At 44.2% G+C, this 18,772-nt stretch overlaps 1 long non-coding RNA gene across 1 annotated transcript in view; it reads left to right on the forward strand.

The window, feature by feature from the left end:
- The window catches only part of LOC148005658 (uncharacterized), a 29,921-nt gene extending 18,513 nt beyond the window's left edge, over positions 1-11,408 (forward strand). The window contains exons 2-3 of the long non-coding RNA XR_015620635.1: positions 7,254-7,434; positions 8,585-11,408. This is a non-coding gene — a long non-coding RNA (uncharacterized LOC148005658). The remainder of the gene's footprint in view (positions 1-7,253; positions 7,435-8,584) is intronic.
- The last annotated feature ends 7,364 nt before the right edge of the window (positions 11,409-18,772 follow it).

Below are 18,772 nucleotides of genomic sequence, written 5' to 3' on the forward strand. Positions count from 1 at the left end.
ATCATGTAGCAAGGTAGAATGAGGTCTTTCAAAGATGCCAATGTAAAATTCCTCTGCACTTAAGAATGTGAAGAAACAAGGGCTTATGTGAAGAACTCTGGTGAGCTAAAGTTGCATGGAATGTCCTTGAACATAGCATGAGGAAGAGATGGTCTGAGCCCAAAGCATCGCTGTTGACGGAGAAAGGCACCATTTGCACTTTACTAGTTTATGGTCTGAAAATCTGAATTCTGAAATGGAGTCAATGGACTACATCAAGGGTTTTGCCAGATCTGGTCTCTCTTAGACATTGTAGGGGAGAATTGGTTTCTTTGCTTTTTTCTAGTTTCTAGAAGCTTCCTAGATCCCCTCACATAGGACGTTTTGTTGCCTGGAATACTTTGCTTATCACCCATCCTCCCAACACATTTTGGATTAGCATATTTTATGAGGGGGAAAGTTTCCCCAATGCTCTTTAATTCTTCCTCTCTCTTTTTCTTTTTGAAAAGTGAAGGTAAAGTGTGTTTGATCTAGCTGGGATTTTACTCAGATGTTCACAGAAGCCTGAGATAAAGCACCTTAAGCAACTTGTGGTAGTTTGAATGTAATTCGCTCCCATAGGTACATAGGGAATGGTACTATTAGGAGGTGTGGCCTTGTTGAAGGAAGTGTGTCATTGTGGAAGAGAGCTAGACCCAGTGACATAATCTCCTTTTGTTACCTATGGATCAATATATTAAACTCTCTGCTTCTCCAACACCATGTCTGCCTGGATGCTGCCATGCTTCCCTCCAGAGTGATAATGGACTAAACCTTTGAACCTACAAGCCAGCCACAATTAAATGTTTTCCTTTCTAAGAGTTGCCTTGGTCATAGTGTCTTTTCACAGCAATAAAACCATAATTAAGGCAGAAGGTCAACATTTTCTTTCTTTTTTTTTTTTCCTTTTCTTTTTTTCAGAGCTGGGGACCGAACCCAGGGCCTTGTGCTTGCTAGGCAAGCACTCTACCACTGAGCTAAATCCCCAACCCCAACATTTTCTTTGTTGTTATTATACAAAAAGGAATCTAGAAGTGAAATATCAGGTTACAAAAACATCTGCTCTGCCAGTTATCACACTCCAGAAAGCAAGAGGGAGCTAAGGTAGACAAGGCCAAAACCTCCTTGAGGTTTGAAAACAGATTGTATCTCACCAGTCATATCTAGCTGCAAAAGGTCTAAAATATTACTGGTTTTCCAGCAGAGTTCCCAGGTACCTGATATTAAGGAAGAAAGATGACCAGATAGGTGGTTGTAATACAATTGGCTTTCTGTGTTTTGTGCTGTTATTAAAAGTATGAATATAATATACCATAACATCTATTAAATGGGGAACAACTTAAAGATCTAGAAAACTTGGCTCGTCCCATCACAGACACACACTGTAATATATGAGTTCATGGGAGGGGGCTAGGATAGCTCAGTTGGTAAAGTACTTCCCGTGTTCTAGCCCAGATCCCACAAATAACCACAGCATACTGGCCAGCCAGCCTAGGCCAGTGACAACCTCGGGAAAAAAGTAGGCAGTACCTGAGGACTGACACCTAAAGTTGTTTTCTGGCCTTCACACACATGCACACACTCTTCACAAGTACCCATGATTACACATGAGCACACATGTACACAAACATGCAAGAGTGAACAGAAAGCCACAGAATTCTCCTTCCAATTCCTCCCAGGCCTCTCCCCAAACAGATAGTCTCTTTTTCCTTTACATTCGTGTGTGTGTGTGTGTGTGTGTGTGTGTGTGTGTGTGTGTGTGTGTACATGCACGCGTACGCGTACGCGTAGATATGTATGCAGAAAGACATAAGTATATCTTGCTGAGTCTGGTTTTGTTGCTTGTGTATATATGGGTTCATGGCTAGCAACTTTATATTGGCCAAACAATAAGAGGGCTCACCTCAGAGAAGGTAAATCCCCCTCTCCCAGCTACCAATCCCCTTCAAAGAGACTCCTCCTCATAGCAAATGGAAACCATCCCAGAGCACCATGTGTGTAGGTCATGTGAATTGGCTCACATAAAATTAATAAATGGGAAAATGAATCAATGTAATAATATCAACACAGTTTGAGTCCTATACATGGGATGTCTCCAGCACATCACCCCCATGTAATCAGTGACAACCTTTCTCCACAGTTACAGAATGAGCTTCAACAATGCACAAGCCTGTAAGAGAGACTTAGCAGTGGTGCCTTCCTTTAATGTTAGTGTTTGCAAGAGCTCCTAGGAGTCTCTTGAGGGTTATGTGGTTAGTAAGGTGTGATGACAGATAAGGAAGCTTCCAGAACACAAAGAAAATTTAGAAAGAAGGAGTGGGGAGCAGAAAAAGAAAAGAATCCCTCTTGATTAAAAAAAATGATGATAGCCCATCACTCAAGCTTTTAATTTTTATAATGCTAGTCTGCTAGAATACACACACACACACACACACACACACACACACACACACACACACACACCTTGGAAAAGTAGAGACAAGCCCCTGCCTTCAAAGCCATCTCAGAATAAGACTGGTTGGGGGCTTGCCTCTTTTTAAGGCATGCTTTTAAATAGCTGCCTTGTTTTTGCTCGCTGCTCCTATTTGAATACCGAGCACTGTGTTCTATCTCTCAGCCTGTGTGTGCCATCTGCCGTGTTGTTTACAGTATGTATTTTTGTAGAAAACATTTTGATAGACCCATGAGGTTTTATAAAGAAATTACAATGAGAAAGCAAGGAAACTAGAACTAATACAATGTTCCCCTTTCAGATCTTAACACCATTTTTCAGCCAAAGTTGGCTTTCTAGCCAAAGGAGGCTTCCCTGCCTCCTACCATGGCTTCATTTTATTTAATGTTTAGACTCAAATCTTTATAAAGGCAAAGCACGTCTCTTTGTAGTCTCTTTCTCAAGAAGCTGCTAGACAATGCAGTGCCTACACAGAGAGCAGAGAAAAGGCTTGGGACTCTCCAACTCAACACAACAGAGCCGTGGGGAAGAAGTTCAGGATGCTGGACAGCAAAGTCAAAGACAGATGGCCGTATGGCCTCCTCAAGTGCAACTTGTCCATCTGCTCCTTGGTCTAAAAGATAGCTGCCAGGAGGAAGATGGAGACTAGAGCTAAGAACTGAGGAGCACAGAAGTTCCCCCTTATGACTAGGATACATTCCAAAGCACTGCAATGCTCTAAAATTTAGAGCAGCGCTAATCTCTTTATAGACTATGCATTTTCTATCCATGCAGGCCTATAACCTAAATTATTTTATAAACTACACATAATGAGTGTAAGGAAGATGCTAATAATAGCATAGAACAACCACAATCGACTGGAGTAATGGAAAGCATGCCTTTCCCCTCTCCTGAACTGTCTATCGACTACTTAGCACCTTCCTGTGATGGTAGGCGATGAGCCCATCTTGAGTACCAAGGATGGAGGATGGTAAGGAGCCAGTTAATTAAAGGTTATGTGCCCAGCTGCTGGAAGATCTGACATAATTTATGCAGGGCTATGTTGCAGTAATTATTAAAAAATAGAATCTTTTATCCTGCACAAGTGCTGGCACCATTGGGCCGCATGGCATCTTCAGGATATTCTCATCTCAGCAGTGGCCAGTTCCAGTGTGGCACCATTCCATTTTACCTCTAGCCAGGGCAGTCTCTTGGCCCCCATCTCTAGCTGCCCTTTCCTGGCTGTCTCTCTGCCAGCCAGGAACTCTCTGGTCCCAGCTACCCAGTAAAATCAGGACACTAGAGATCCAGCAGTGTCTGGCCCTATCACGGCTTCCGGTTGTGGACTCTGCCCACATTCCCAGTAACTACCCCCTGATAGTTATAGTATAAGCTCCCAGCAACCTGTTAAAATCATGACTCAACAAACTGTAATTTAGCAATCAGATTTATATGTTAAATTCTCAATTCACAATATGTCCACACAATAAACTCACAACAAACTGATAAAGATATAAAGCACCCACCCAGATAAGATAAACTGACCTACAGAAATCCGTCCACTAAGAAATATTCATAGCTACCTATGGCCATTTGAGGCCACACGGATCTGAGTCGTCCTTCTCTGCCTTCATTTCGGTTCTTCTCCTTTTCTCTCTCTCTCTCTCTCTCTCTCTCTCTCTCTCTCTCTCTCTCTCTCTCTCTCTTCCCCAAAACTTTATGCCTGCCCCACTTTCTCATTCTCCAAAAACAGGCCTTTGCTTAACTTGTGCAGCCCTCACCTGCATATAGACATCAACCTACAGGGCTGGATCATACGCCCTTGTTCCCAGGGGCATTTTATACATAATCACCCCAAAGTGACTTCTTTCCAGAATGCGTTATATAACCCACTAATATATATGGTATATTAATGGTATATATGGTATATTAATTAGATACCAGTTGCATTTATTGTTTATGGTTCTACAGACATTTAGTAGCCGACACACTATGTGCTGAGGCATACTTCTTGCCCTTGATCCAGCTAGGCTTTATTGCCTGTCACTACTGTTGTGATAGAGTCATGGCTCCCATCTGGACAGACCACACCAGGCCACTGTAGTTCCACAGGAGAAAGGTTTATAGGGAGGGGCTACAGAGATAAAGGTGGGAAAGAAAGAGATTCTGGGATTTCAGGGTCCAGATTAGTGTATTACGATAAAGCCTTTGGGAGGCGTTCTAAAAATTTGTCCCCGCCAGCGGGGACCCAGTTATTCAGGGTCCCGAAGAGGCTTTCTACCTGTGGGCCAAAATGGGGGTGAAGAGAAGAAGGGGACCAAGCAAAAGTTCTGTTGTCAAGGTCTTGTTTATTGGGATGAACGTTACAGTTTTTAAGGCTTTCAGGTAGGGGGAGTGACCTTTGTGAAACATGAAGGAGGGGGAGATGAGGGTATAGGCAGTGATAGCTGGAGGCAAAGAAGTCAGGCGATGAGGTCAGGTGGTGGAGACACCGGGTGTTGACTGAGGAAATAACTGGTATCTGCTCGAGCTGAGGCATCCCTTGAATGTTATCTTCCTGTGCCGTAAATTCATGGGAGAGGCTTTGTCCAACAATCTTAAGACTTAAGGCAGTCATCTTAGGGGTGAGTCTCTGTGGCCAAACAGCCCAGAGTCACCTAGCCACTTTGAGCCATGCAGTCAAAAAACGGCTAGGCCCAAATCCAATATGGCTCCGTGCAAAAATTGAGATGGGTTTTCTTGTTTGTCCTAAACGACCTCTTGGAGGTTTTCAAAATTTACTCATTTTAAGGTGCCTTATGGAGACTAGCCAGGAGGCAGGTTATGATTCTATCTCTGGCTAAAATACCACCTGCGGAATTATAATTCCATTGAGGATTTTGGTCAGGTACTGCCTCAGATCCGATTGGTTATTTTCTGTTTGATGAATTTTGACTGCATGTGGTCTCGCTTGTTCCCAAACTCGCTTGTTCCCAAACTCGCCTACGTTCATCGGGAAGTAAATTATTAGTAAGGATCATGTGTACGTCGTGGAAAGTCAAGCTATAAGACTGAGGAGTGTACTGAAACTCTTTAATAAAGGCAGAGGAGTTAGAGGTATAGGAACCCAGTCTGCTGTCCAGTTGAGAAAGCTCACTCACTGAGAAGGGACCATGCACTCTGGCAAGGCCATCTACCCCAACAACTTCCCCTAAAGGAAGGGCAATGCTGTGTCAGGTGTCCCTGGGGGAAAGGCACTTGGGGGTTTAGCTGTGGCCTTAGAGTGGATCATAGGATGGGTGAAGGTAGGTGCCAGTTCATGGTGATTAGAGAGATCTGCAGCTGGCACAGGTGGGGAGAGGTCTTGAGAGGTCGAGCAAGGAGGCTCCGAGGTAGCCTAGTGAGAAGGAGAAACTGAGGCGGCAGTTTGGGTTTTTGGAGGCGTGGAAACAGTCTGCATCAGAGAGGAGGCCGTTTGGTAGCTGGATCAAGGGTTGTAACGTCCTCTAGTGGAGGTTTCATGGCTAAGAGAAGTTGGGTCCGGGAACAAGAAGAACACAGGGAGGGATTGGAGCGAAGATAGGTAACCGCTTGGGCATAGGAAACCTCTTTCCATTTGCCAGACCGATGGCTCTATGTATGAAGATCCCATAAGACAGTCCGATCTAGTGTCCCATTAAGTGGACATTTGGAGCCATGGTCTAATGGGTAATGAATCCAGACCATATTGCAGAGTTGTACTTGTTTTGATGCCCTCATGTCGGGCATTAACTTCAGAGATTTGAAATTTTCCAAGAGACATCACAGTGGGGAGCCTGGAGGTATGTTCAAAGAAAACGAGTCACCCATTTGGGGGGGAGGGTATTGAATTATTCATACTGGTGTCCGGAGAATAATTTCAATAACAAAATTTCAGCCAGGCCAGATGTCTAAGTCGTCACTTAGACCCTCTAGAGGCTATATTCGGCGAGATCAGACTCATCAGAACACATCTCTACCCAGGCCTGGGATTTCCTGAATAGCCGCAAGAGCCCAGAGGTAGCGTGCGAGAGGCACTTTTGAGTGGGTAGACAGCCAAGGGATGAAGTCTTATCTTGTATGTCAGCTAGGAGGCTGATCATAAGGACTGTGGCCGTGAACTGCCAAACCCTTAGCCCATAAAGGCTGGCCAGGCCCTATTTAGGAAATTAGGGTCCTCTCCACCAACTGACAAAAACCTTACCTATCTGCTGACCTTCATGTGAGAATTTTAGCAGTCTGGTAGAAAACGTGAAACTGTATGGTTGGTGTGGGCCTGTCTGACTAAGTAACCTAGAGGGCAGGAGCTAGCACCTCATGGTGAGCCATGGTGGACAGCAGCTCAGGTGATGGAAGTCCGTGAGTCCTACAGAGCCAGCAAGGGGCGGGGGGGGGGGTTATTTGGGGGTTGAACACGGTGGCGGTGATAGAAATCCATCCACGTGGCCACTTCAGTGGGGTGTTGGTGGCAGCTGTGGCTCACGGCCCCAGAACAGCAGCTGTGCAAGAAACGGAGTGGCAGAGCGGAGGTGGCACAGTGCTGTAGCCAGCAGCTCACAGGCCCTGGCCGCAACAGCCGCAGCAGCTGCCGGCTGACACTAGAGGTTCTAGAGGTTCCTGAGTGTTGGCACCAATGTTGGCACCCAATCAGACCACACTAAGCCAATGTAGTTCCACCTAGGAGAGGTTTACTGGGGGTGTAGGGTGGGACGGTAGGGGGACGCAAAAGAGGGAAAGAGAGAAAAAGAAGGTGCGAAGGTCAGGAAGGGTCTGCTTTTTATTTAAACTATGGTGTAATCACCCACAGGTAAAGATGGGATCTAAACCAAATGGACGCTGGGATTGTATGGCCATTGCCATGACAACAGATGCCCTGGTTCCTGTCACCTATGCATGATGTCACCTCTGGGTTGAGGAGAAAGCTGGATCCTAATACCAACAACTGTTGTTTGGGGGTTGCCTGGATACACATAAAACATTGCTGAAAGGTATGCCACAGTCCTTCCTTCAGAAGACCTATTTTCCATTGGGCTTTTATCTCTGCCACGACCTTGCTTCCTGTATGTCCCAGTCATCAGTACAGACATATAGCAGAATCCTCTGTTCAAGGTCTCCCACCTTGAACATCATTTTGTTTGAGGTATTTGCTTAGCATCACCATTTGCTGTGGTTTGGTAGCTTGGGTCTTAGAATTCTGAAAACATCCCCAGACAATCACTTTGGATAGTTATAATGACGATACCACGCCAACTTCTGACTCTGGCAGATTTGGAATCAGCAGCTGCGGAGCCTGAGAGCTGCCCATGAATCACCCTCCCAGGTGAAGGCAAATTTTCTTGGCTCTCCAGGACCATGCCAATGGAGAGAAGAGGCTTTGCCAGATCTGCCACATGGTGGTATTGAAAGATCCCACGCAGAGAGACCCTTACTCAAGTCTTGGGAAATCACGGACCCCAGACACAGAGAGACCATTTTGGATGTAATAAGCAAAGGCGAGGTTTATTACAGAGACCTATTACAGAGATCTCTGGGCCGACACATATCCCACGCAGGAGACAGAGGTGTCCGCCGGCCCGAGAGGCTGGGAGAAAGAGCATTTAAAGGCAGAGGCTGTAAGCACCAGGGGATGGGGGATGTCAAAGGGGAATGCACCACAAGTTACAGGATTGTTTTATGGCTCCAGGAGATAAGGGGATGCCAAAAGGTTTTATGGCCCCCTGGTTCCTGGAACAGAGCTACTAAATCAGGAGAACGGTTGGGTCTTTAGGTCCTCATTATTTTTAAAAGTTTGTCAAAATTGATGAAGCATTTGTATTTGAAACACCTCTGGTTAGGCTTGGGCCTCCCGGTTTCCTGGAGTGCTCTCTGCAGGACACAATGGCTGGAAAGCACAAGTAGGGGCTTATCAGGGTCTGGAGGACATCTGGTTAAAGTATGACTCTGAGTAAGCTGGGGGGATGTCTTTGGATGGTTTATGGGTCAGTCCTCATAGCCTGAGCTGGTTTTTGCATTCCTTTTCTTTATCTTTATGGCCTGCTATTCCTGGCGGCAGGGCTTGGCCCTGAGTTTGTGGCTTTTGGGGCTTACTCTTTTAATTTTATATTTTTAAACCTTAAATTTGTATAATTCTCCTTTCAGTATCAACCCAAGGACAAGTCGTTGATCCATCAAGTCCATGATGGTGGCACCACAGCACACAGGAGTGGAGTTTCCTCTTTCAGTTCCCTTTAGCCCACAATCATCCTCCAGATTCCATTGACTTCTGCAGCGGCCACACAGGGGAGTTTAAGGGACTGTGCTGTCTGTATTGTTATATCAGCTCCTCCTAATCGCTTAATAGTCTGAGTAATCTCTTCATGCTCCCTAGGTCACTGATACCTGTGTACCTGAACTCTGCTCAGGAAATCGACAGTATTTGTGGATAGTGCTATAGATGACCTCATACCACTGTCACAGCTGTGACTTACATTGTAAACTCACTGGCTGTCGTTTGGAGGGTTGCCAGCACTCAGAAGATATCCTCTCCCAGCATATATTTAGCCACTAGAGACACATATATTGTGTATGACCAGGAAGTCATGGTGATGTTGATCGTGGGGCCACCATAGCTATCTATGTATGCAGTCAGCCTAGGAAACAGAGCAAGGCTCCCATGAACTGACGTACAGTCAATCCCAGTATCAATAAAGGCCAACACTCTTCATTCCTTGGAGGACAATTGAACATGAGGCCTTTGGTCTTCCAGAGTCCCCTTAGAGTAGCCTCTCAGCCCCACCCCTAGCTCAAAGGGCAAGGTAATGCAACTGAAGTAGTGCCAGAAAAGCCTGGAGAAATAGCTTTCATTTTTCTGCTGGTCCAGACTTCATTTCCATGTCTTTAAGGAAGCTCTGGAACCACAGGAGGAGGAGGGGTTCAGTTGGTTCCACAATGCTAACAGTACCTCTTTGGCTGGTGATCTATCCCAGCTAGAATGAGTTCTACCCATATCTGCGCTCCTGACTTCTGCTGGAGAGTGATTTAGCCTGTGCTCATCCCCCATCTGAATAGCTCATAGAGCTCTGCTCCCTTTTCTGGCTTTCCGTGTTGCCCAGGGCCGTGGTCACCTCTTGTATACGCTGGTCTGTGTAATACTACAGCCAAAGACCCAAATGTACGTTCAGAGCAGTAGCAAAAATCAAACCCCTCATTCTGGTCATAAAAATGCCTTGTATCAGGTACCTGGGAGTTTACATCAAACATAATCTCTACCATCTGGATAAAGACAGTGTACAAAGTCCATGTATACACAATCCCTGGCAACTTGTCAGCCTCAGACCATACCAGAGATGTTCCAGCTGTTATCTGGCCCATTATCAAGCGTCCTCCCAGATCCTGTGGTCTCAAGACAAGCAAACATTTCCTTAAAGATCAACAATGGGTGGTGATGGAAGTCAATTTCTTCACCCCTTTGCAGTTCACTGCCTGCACTTCCCTTGTAGAGGTGCAGCGATCAGGCAGGGACTGGCTCCCCTGGACTCTGCCCTGCTTTCCAAGCTGCTGCAGCTCTGCGAGATTGTAGGAAATGTAGATCATGTGTGTATGACTGTCATGTGCCTTGGGCCTGACCACACAGACCCAGGGGCTGCTCTGTCTCCGGCTTATTTGCCAGTAGAACTTACAAGAGGAGGTGGGGCATCGCTTCATACCCCGCCTCACCTTAGATGATGGGTCCTAGGCAGCTAGAGTTCTAAATCACGTTTCCAGGATTCTAGTTTCTCCACAGCTCTTAGCCTGCCTTGGCTTCACACTGCAGGGCATCTTTATAACCAGCAGCATAACTTTCCTACTGCTATTTGTTTTATTGTCTTGTTTTGTTCTTTTGCTTTTGTTGTTGTTGCTGCTGCTGCTGTTGTTTTTCCTGTCAGGGGATCTACCAGGACCCCCAGAGCCTTTTCCCAGGATGCAGGCAGTCTGAGCACCTCATCCCAGATTTCTGCTGGGAGTCCAGTAGGAAAGAAAGGCTACCAAAGGATATCAAATGCTGTATTCGAGCACATCTCCTCCACGCCTCCTTCAACCACTGTGGAAGATAGTTCATTTATTTCTGAGGTCCTACCCTACAATGCTGCCTATGCCAAACACTGAGGCAGAGTTCAGGGGGTCAGGGGTTGAGGGTCATGAAGAGCTGGGAGATTAGAAAACGATTTGTGGATGCTGCTGCCAGCAGAGCCCCTGGCAGGTTGAGCACACGCCTTTTAGTAGCACTTGATAGAGACATTTTCTAGAGAATCACACAAAAGTGGCGTCTTGCCAGAGCTGGTTACATAATAAGTTATACAACAGTCCCGTTTCCTGATTACTCATGGCTCCCTGGATATGCAGTAGCTCCCACATGAATCAATCCCCCACCAATGCCATGCTGTCCAGGCTGGAATGACATGAGAGGTGAGGTCAATGCTGTAGGCATTGTGACATCTAGTTGCTACAGTAGAAGGGTGACTGAGCCATCTGCTTTGCTTTATCTCACAGTCAGGGAACCAACATGGCAAAAAAACCAAACCAAACCAAACCAAAACAACAACAACAGCAGCAACAACAAACCTTAGTAGTTAAGTGGCATACGCAGTGTTGACACACTGGCTCAAGGGCAAACCATGTCTTAGATAGAGCAGAACAGGAGAAAACAGACGGTCTGAGATTTCATCTCATATCCAAAGGAACAATTCAAAATCAGTGACTTATTTATGTCTAGAAATTTCTGTTAGCATTTTTATAACTCTTGCCCATAATTGAAATCAAAGGAACCACAACCCACAATAAAGGAGGGCATAATGTGTCTGCATAGTTTTGAGTAGAAGGAGCGTGACACCCAGCTTTTGAGTAGATGCTCAGATAAATAATATGTGAGGCTATGAACAGCTAATTCCAGTTCGACTTGCAAAACAAAAAACAAAAAGACAATAAAACAAAACAAATATTTGTATCTCCTCGATACGTAGACTGGATTATGGGTCCCGGGATTCCACTTGGGATTTAATAAGAATAGTAATGCTCAGAGGGTTGGGGATTTGGCTCAGTGGTAGAGCGCTAGGCCCTGGGTTCGGTCCCCAGCTCCAAAAAAAAAAAAAAAAAAAAAAAAAAAGAATAGTAATGCTCTGTGTATGTATGTGCAGAGTGCGTGTATGCATGTGCCCATCTGCACACACATGTATGTGCAGACCAGAAGACAGCCTTGGGTGTTACTCTTTCTCAGGAACCAGCCACCTCGTGACTCTGTTGTTGTTATTGTTTGTTTCTTTGCTTGCTTATGAGATGGGGTTTTTCATTGGTTGACCTAGAGTTTTCTAGTTAGGCTAAGCTAGCCAATAGGCAAGCATCAGGCATTCTCCTGTTTCCACCTCACTAGCTCATTTCTTCATGCTTTTCAAGCATTTGACTATAACTTCAGGCCCATGCTTAGAATAGGTTTATTTATGCTAAATCCAGAATGCAATCTCAATTTTATGCCAGTGACCTAGATTAGCCGATCAATCTACCTTCCCAAAACATAGTCGAGATCCCATCTTTGTATTCTCTCCTAAAAAGCACAGTGACACCTCTGCTTGGGTTCCATCCATATTGCTTACTGAGGATGCTCATGGAGATCTGACTTTAAATGCTGGTCAAACTCTTCTTTCTTCCAGTACCTGGGATCCCACACAGCTCTTGCTCCCAAGATCCACTTGTTGATTCTCTAGGACTCTTACGTAGCTGTTCTGTGCATTGGACCAATTACGTGCACAAGGCCAATTATCAGAGAAGAGTTCAAAATCGTTAATGAGGACCAACCTCCTTATATGAAAGCCAGAAGCACAGGGCTCTCTGGCTTCCATTTGTGGTCTTGAGTTACCTCATCCTATAATGATTTTCAAACCATCTTTATTGGCAACAAAGAAACCCAACTTAAGTTAAAAACATAATCAGTTCAGTGTTGTCACTGCTAATGTTGCAAGGGAAGTGACAGTCTTCTTCTGGGGCAACTATAGCACATGACTGAACTTGAACAGGCAAAGAGAAACAGAAGCATCTCAACTTATATTTTTTCCAGACACCGTGGCCACTGAAACCTTAATGTCTGAACTGTTAGAATGTAGAAAGATACAGTATAGATCTGGGGGAGGAGGGGTGGCTATTACACACAGGAACCTTTTCAACTCCTTAGGCATTGCTCCAGGAGCAAAGATAACAAAAAACAAAGCCAGTTCAGCTCTCAGGCAGTTCCTAGTTAGATTCATAGATGGTTAATACTCAAGAGACCGCAGGGAGGAAAAGACTATGCTTGCTAAAATGTAAAACTGTGTAAAGGCTGTAGCAAGAGCTGAAGGCTAAGATCTCATGGTTGGACTAGTGTAGCTGTTCAGTTATCTGCACTTGGGAAAAATAAAAGGACTATATGATTCCCTATAGGAATAGCATTAGAAATCCTGTACACCCCTGGACGGGTAGATAAATGTGTGGCTGAGTCTGAGCATCTGGAACATCGGCTCTGAGTAACTTGGAAATAAGCCTTTGGCACCCGGGGAAAGTTCCAGAGTGGGAAGCAAAAGCAGTCAGCACATTGAAGGAGTTCAGCCATGTCCTAGGAAGGCACTGATCCACAAATGATGGCACCAATGTCACCATGGCACACACCTGGCAAGGGACAGGTGTCCTTAGGTTTGTTAATGACTTTATTCAGTGTTCTTAAATAGTTAGTCCAGAGATTATTAAAATTTAAGCTGAGTATAAGTAGCCACCCAATATGGTAGTATTCCTGTAAAAATTGCCCTCAACACTGGTGTGTTATATCCTTCTTACTAACATGTCAGTATCAAAACCACTATAATATATCCTTATATATTGTTGATTGCTTCTTTTTATTTTCTTGTTAGAGGACTCTTGTTTACAATGGGCTAATACATCTTAAACTTCCTCTCCTTATAAATATCATTCATGACAGCCAACTAGACAAGATAGACTTTTGAAACGCACTTAGTGACTGAGTCACCATGCCACGATTGAAACTTTCTTTTTAGAGAAAGTCACAAGTCACTTTTACATTGCCTTAAGCTTTTTTAATATATTAAAAATATATTTAATAGAGGGAAGATATTTCAAAACTAAGTAAATTTTATTTTACTTTCTTGGAAAAACATAAGCCAGACTAGAGGTATAGTTGAGTGATAAAGTGATTGCCTCACATGCCTGAGGGCCTTTCAGTCAGTCCCTGGCAGGAGGTGGAAGGGTCCGGGTACAAGGGGCGACAGAAGCCAATTATTACTTTTTAAGGGGTTTTGATTAAAGGGTCCAGGGGCTCAAGTGTTGTGCAAATTAGCTTATATTTTACAAATTGTGTTTAACATGCCTTCCATCAATTAACAATGTTTTGACCATCTCTAAGAGATAAGGGTCATGTGACTTTATAGTATAGATAATGTGTCACAATGAAAACATGCTGTGATAGAACTTGAAAAAAATAGCCTTGTAATATCCAGTTTAGCAATGGGGACTTTATAACTTACACAGCTCTGCTAAATCCATCTTTTAAATGATATTAAGGAATAATAATTCACCTTCATAAATACCAAGGCTTCACACAATGATTTATCCCACTGTTCTCTGTGCTCTTTGTTTGTTTGTTTATTGAACCCACAGCCTTTCGTGGTAGGTAAGCACCCTACCACTAGCAGCACTGCTAATCTTCAACGCTTTTTTAAAATATGGTGCCACCCTTGTACATCTAGAGTGCCACACAAAAGACAGTATGATGTAGTTCTTTTCGGAGCTATAGTCTCTTCTCCATGAGATTCTCTAGGATGTGCTTCAGCTGCAGTTGCCTGTGTTAGACCTGTACAAGATCTAGTCAGTCATAATTCCAGGATGAATGGGAGAGGCCCCACCCCCTTTTTACTAACTATTGGTAGTTAATGACTAGCAGGGGAAGGGGAGTCAGTGTTCTTGAAGGATGTGGCCCTCATAAGTTGCCCTTGCTCAGATGGTGGCCCTGGACCCACATCCTTATAGGAAGCTCTAATTGGGCTCATTGGGTTATAAAAAAAAAAATCAGTAAGACGACATGAAGTTAGCAGAGGGATGGGTGCGAGGAATCTGAGAGGAGTTGGAGTGGTTTATAATCAAAATATATTGTAAACAAGTATGAAGTCATAGAATAAATAAAAGGATTAAAAAAAGAACAGCAGCCAGAGATTTATTTCCAGAGGAAGGCAGCAGGGGAGCGTTTTAGGTGATATATTGTTTAACAAAACGCTTATAATCTTGCTAGTGCTTTGGGGTGGGGGGAGCTGTTCTAGAACAAAGGCCGACCTAAGGACTTTCGGGAAGCTGCTTTGTCATGTGCCTGAGACTTTTGCAAGAGGAAGTTACATCACTCACAGAGCATGTGACCTATCAGGGATCAGCTCCTCTCCGATTTTTGGTAAAAGGAAACCTTTGAAGAGCAGCAACGCTAATTTTAGTAGCTCCAGGCAGCTCGAACAGAGGAAATTCTGAAGATTGATTTTTTTTCTGATAATTACTTGCAGTTTTACTCCCTTCGAATAAATACCACTGTACTGTAGGCATAGCAGGAAATACCAAGGTGACTTTTACAAGCAGCTATGTCATGCAGGTTGGTTATGCTCTACCAGAATGATTGCTAGAGTATATACACACTTACAGATTTATTTTTACATCAAGTTACTGAAAAATCCCTCTGTAGCCCAAACAGGTTGATACTGGATTTTGGGGGTGGGGGTGGGGTTCACTAGATGATACCAAGGAAACCAGGGCCATCTCTTAGTCCCATTAATAATAATTTTAGGAGACTACAGGGATGGCCCAGTGGTTAAGAGAACTGACCACTTCTTCCAGAGAACCTGGAACTCCCAGCACCCACATAGCAGCTCACAACACAACTGTTTGTAACTCCAGTTCCATCAGATCTGACACCCTCGCGCAAACAAGCACACAGGCAAAACATGAAATGATAAGGATACATAAAAAGATAAAAAGAATTTTAAAATGGAATCAAGCAGAAGCTTGAGACCATTTTATTAGGATTTAAAAAGAAAACAGCACAGGGTAGGTGTTAGTTTCAGAAACCTGCCTCCTTAGTACATCTGAGAAAACCTGGTCATTAGCTTCTTCTTACATCCCTCAGGTCCATCATGTTACAAGGCCCTGCTAGCTGGCATTCCCCACCCGAAACTTCTCCAGCACAAGAGGCTGCTGGGCTTCTCTGCCCCACAGCTGCTCTCCCCTACATAATCCAGCCAGTGTGCTTACCCCTCCTCTTTTGGGACTCGTAGATGTTGCACCTGGTTCCCCTCTCTTCCTTCCGCTCTCCCTTCTCCTCACCTGGTTCAGGATCACGTCTCTTCTGGACTCTCCCGGATGTCCCCGCCTCTCTCTGGCTATGTTCTCCCACATATCTGTCATAAACTTTCTCCTCCACCATACACAGGGACAGTCAGTTCCCTCCTTTTTCATTTTTTTGTTCATTAGGTACGAAAGCTATAAACCTCAAAAGCTACTCAGAGGAGGAGAGTAGAGGAGAGAAGGAAATTGCTATGCTTCTTAGCTGGCATGGTGTCAGAGACGTGGGACAGGCAGACCCATGATGGAGAAGCGGTGTTTTGGAGAAAGAGTGAGTTCGAAACAGTGCTAGGGAAAGAAGGAAGAAAAGGGAGACCTACATTTTTCTGAATAATTCAGAAAAGCCGGTAGATTTAAGCAGCATTGATGATGCTCTGGAAGAGTTAGTGCTGGGGGCAGGAACTGTGGAAATTAAAAATATATTAGCCCATTAAAGGAGAATTATTTTGCCTGTCTCTTTAGAGTAGCTTAAGGTAATCCTACTTTCTAAGGAAGGGTTCTACCTTCCTAAGTGGTGGCCCCTGCCTAGGCCAGAGACTAGGCCAAAGACTCTAGTCTCTTGACCAAAGGAGTATTCATTCCATTGATGGTTCTTTATTGGTGCTCTACCATGATCATGTTTCGACCTAAAGTAATAATACTTTAATCTAACTAGGTTTACATAAAGACTGTTCAATCATGAGAGTCATGTATAGTAAAGCTCTTAACCTTTGAGCCATCATTCCAGACATCTTTCAGACGCCATTAGTAAATGCACAACCGCTAATGCACACGTGTCTTCAGATCTAATCAGTCCTGCAAACTTCCAACTGTCTTGCCTCCTCTCTGTGTTCATTTCCGTATGCTCCACCTCAGTCTGTCACTGTCAAGAGTATGCTTATGTCAAAACACTGGCAATCATCTCGTTAGCTCCCCATAATGAATCCAAACCTGACTAATCATGGAGTCTTTCTAACTCCTTTTCTTAAAGTTATTTAAATTTCAAGTTGTCTACATCTCTACCCTCAGTAATTGAAACATAAATACTGCTGTAGAGGTCTCTATACGAGTTCGTCTTTCAGTTGCTATGTCAAAATACCTACAGCTGGGCATTTAGAACTTTATTGAGCTCATAGCATTGGAGGCTTAAAGCCCAAGATATCGATGATCCCATCTGTTTAGGCTCTGGTGAGAATCTGCTTGACTGTATGACAGTTTAGCCTAAATATAAAGAAGTCACCAACTTCAGAAGAAGGCCACATGGACAAACAGGAAGCCAGAGCATGATTGTATAGTTTGGTTTTTTTATGTCAGCTAATTCCACAAGTCAGGTATGAGTTTCTTTCCAAGAGAATGTCACTAACGGACGATCCATCACCTTTAACTAGGCCCCATCTCTTAGGTTCCATATACTTCTTAGTCCCACCATATTGGGGATCAGCAATGAGCCTGTGGAGGCCAGACCACATGGAAGTCGTAATTAGACCTGTCCTTGCCTGTAATCTGTCCCCCGCGCAGCAGTGGGAGCAGCGCTTTCAATGTGACCTGATGATGCTCTCAATGCTCTCTGCGCTTAGGAAGCATTTCCTCCTGCCCAGCCTCATCTTAGCCATTCATCCTTTATCCTGGAGCTCTAAGCAGCTGCCGAGTGCATCAAGGCTCTGTTCATCAACTGAAAAGCTTTTCCACATTCTTTCCCCTTTGCCCAGGACACTTTTCTTCCATTAGTCACTTGGCTAATCCCTCCCCTTCCAGCTAAAAGCTACATCTCCAAGGAGGCATTAGTGAACTCCTAGGCTAATATCGATTCCCTTGTAATGTCATTTTGTAGTGCCTGAGGTTTTCTTCTTCAAATGTCTATCAGAGCTTTGTAGAGTTATTTTAGTTCCGTATTATTGTTACTCTTTAAAGCAGTGCTTTGAGGTGGGTATAGGAGCACATGCCTTTAATCCCAGCACTCGGGAGGCAGAGACAGGTGGATCTCTGAGTTTGAGGCCAGTTTGATCTCTTTGAAGCTAGCCTGGTCTATAGGGTGAGTTACAGGACAGTGAGGGATATGCAGAAAAAGCCTGCTTCAAAGGACCAAACAAACAACAGTCTTTTGTGTTTACAGGAAAGTTGACCTAATGGTACTGAGAGTTCACATATACTCCCTCTACTCAGAACACAGCATTCATACTAAATGTACGTTTCTGCAGTAACACATTTAGTATAAATCATGAGTCAAGATGGATATAACATTAAATGAAAACCACAGTTTTCATCAGAGCCCTCTATGTGTTATACAATATATCCTGTCAACAATTCTCTGACACTGAGAGTTCCAGTATTCTATTCAATTTTGATTCAGCGTGCTTCCAGTTCACAACAGACCCCCAACTAGGCAAAGATCTTCAACAAAATTGCCCTATGTTTCCCATGCGTTCACACTGCTCTCTAACTAGGGCAGGCATTTGAAAGTACTCACCTTCCCCCACTCCAGGCTCAATGATTAGCTGGGATGACTCACTGAAGTCACCCTGAGAACTGTACTTGTGAGAGTAATTTTATTATAGAGGATATAGCTGGACAAATGAAAAAGTCCAAAAGCTAAGGTCTGGAGAACTAGCAAAGGCCCTTACCCTTGTGGAACTGGCCTGAATGTAGCACTTCCTACCCACCAAAGGCTCCAGGAGCTGTCACGCAGAGATGTTTTATTTGAGATTTCATGGTTTGGTCATGGGCACGAACTCAGACTTCTGACCTCTCCTCTTTGGATGTGAGTGGTTTTGGCTGAAAGCTTTAACCCTAACCACGTGCTTAGCCTTTGTGACTACCTCTAATCTGAAACTCTTTAGAGCCCTCCATCTCAGCCCAGCCATAGATCATTTCATTTGATTAACAAAGACCCTTGTCACCCAAAAACCTACAGTCTGAGGGTTTTGGAAGATTTGTAATAGGAGCTGGGGATAAAAAAGCACATAGATACCTATATAA

Source organism: Rattus norvegicus, chromosome 5 (assembly GCF_021556685.1).
Source record: "Rattus norvegicus strain SHRSP/BbbUtx chromosome 5, alternate assembly SHRSP_T2T, whole genome shotgun sequence".
NCBI lineage: Eukaryota > Metazoa > Chordata > Mammalia > Rodentia > Muridae > Rattus > Rattus norvegicus.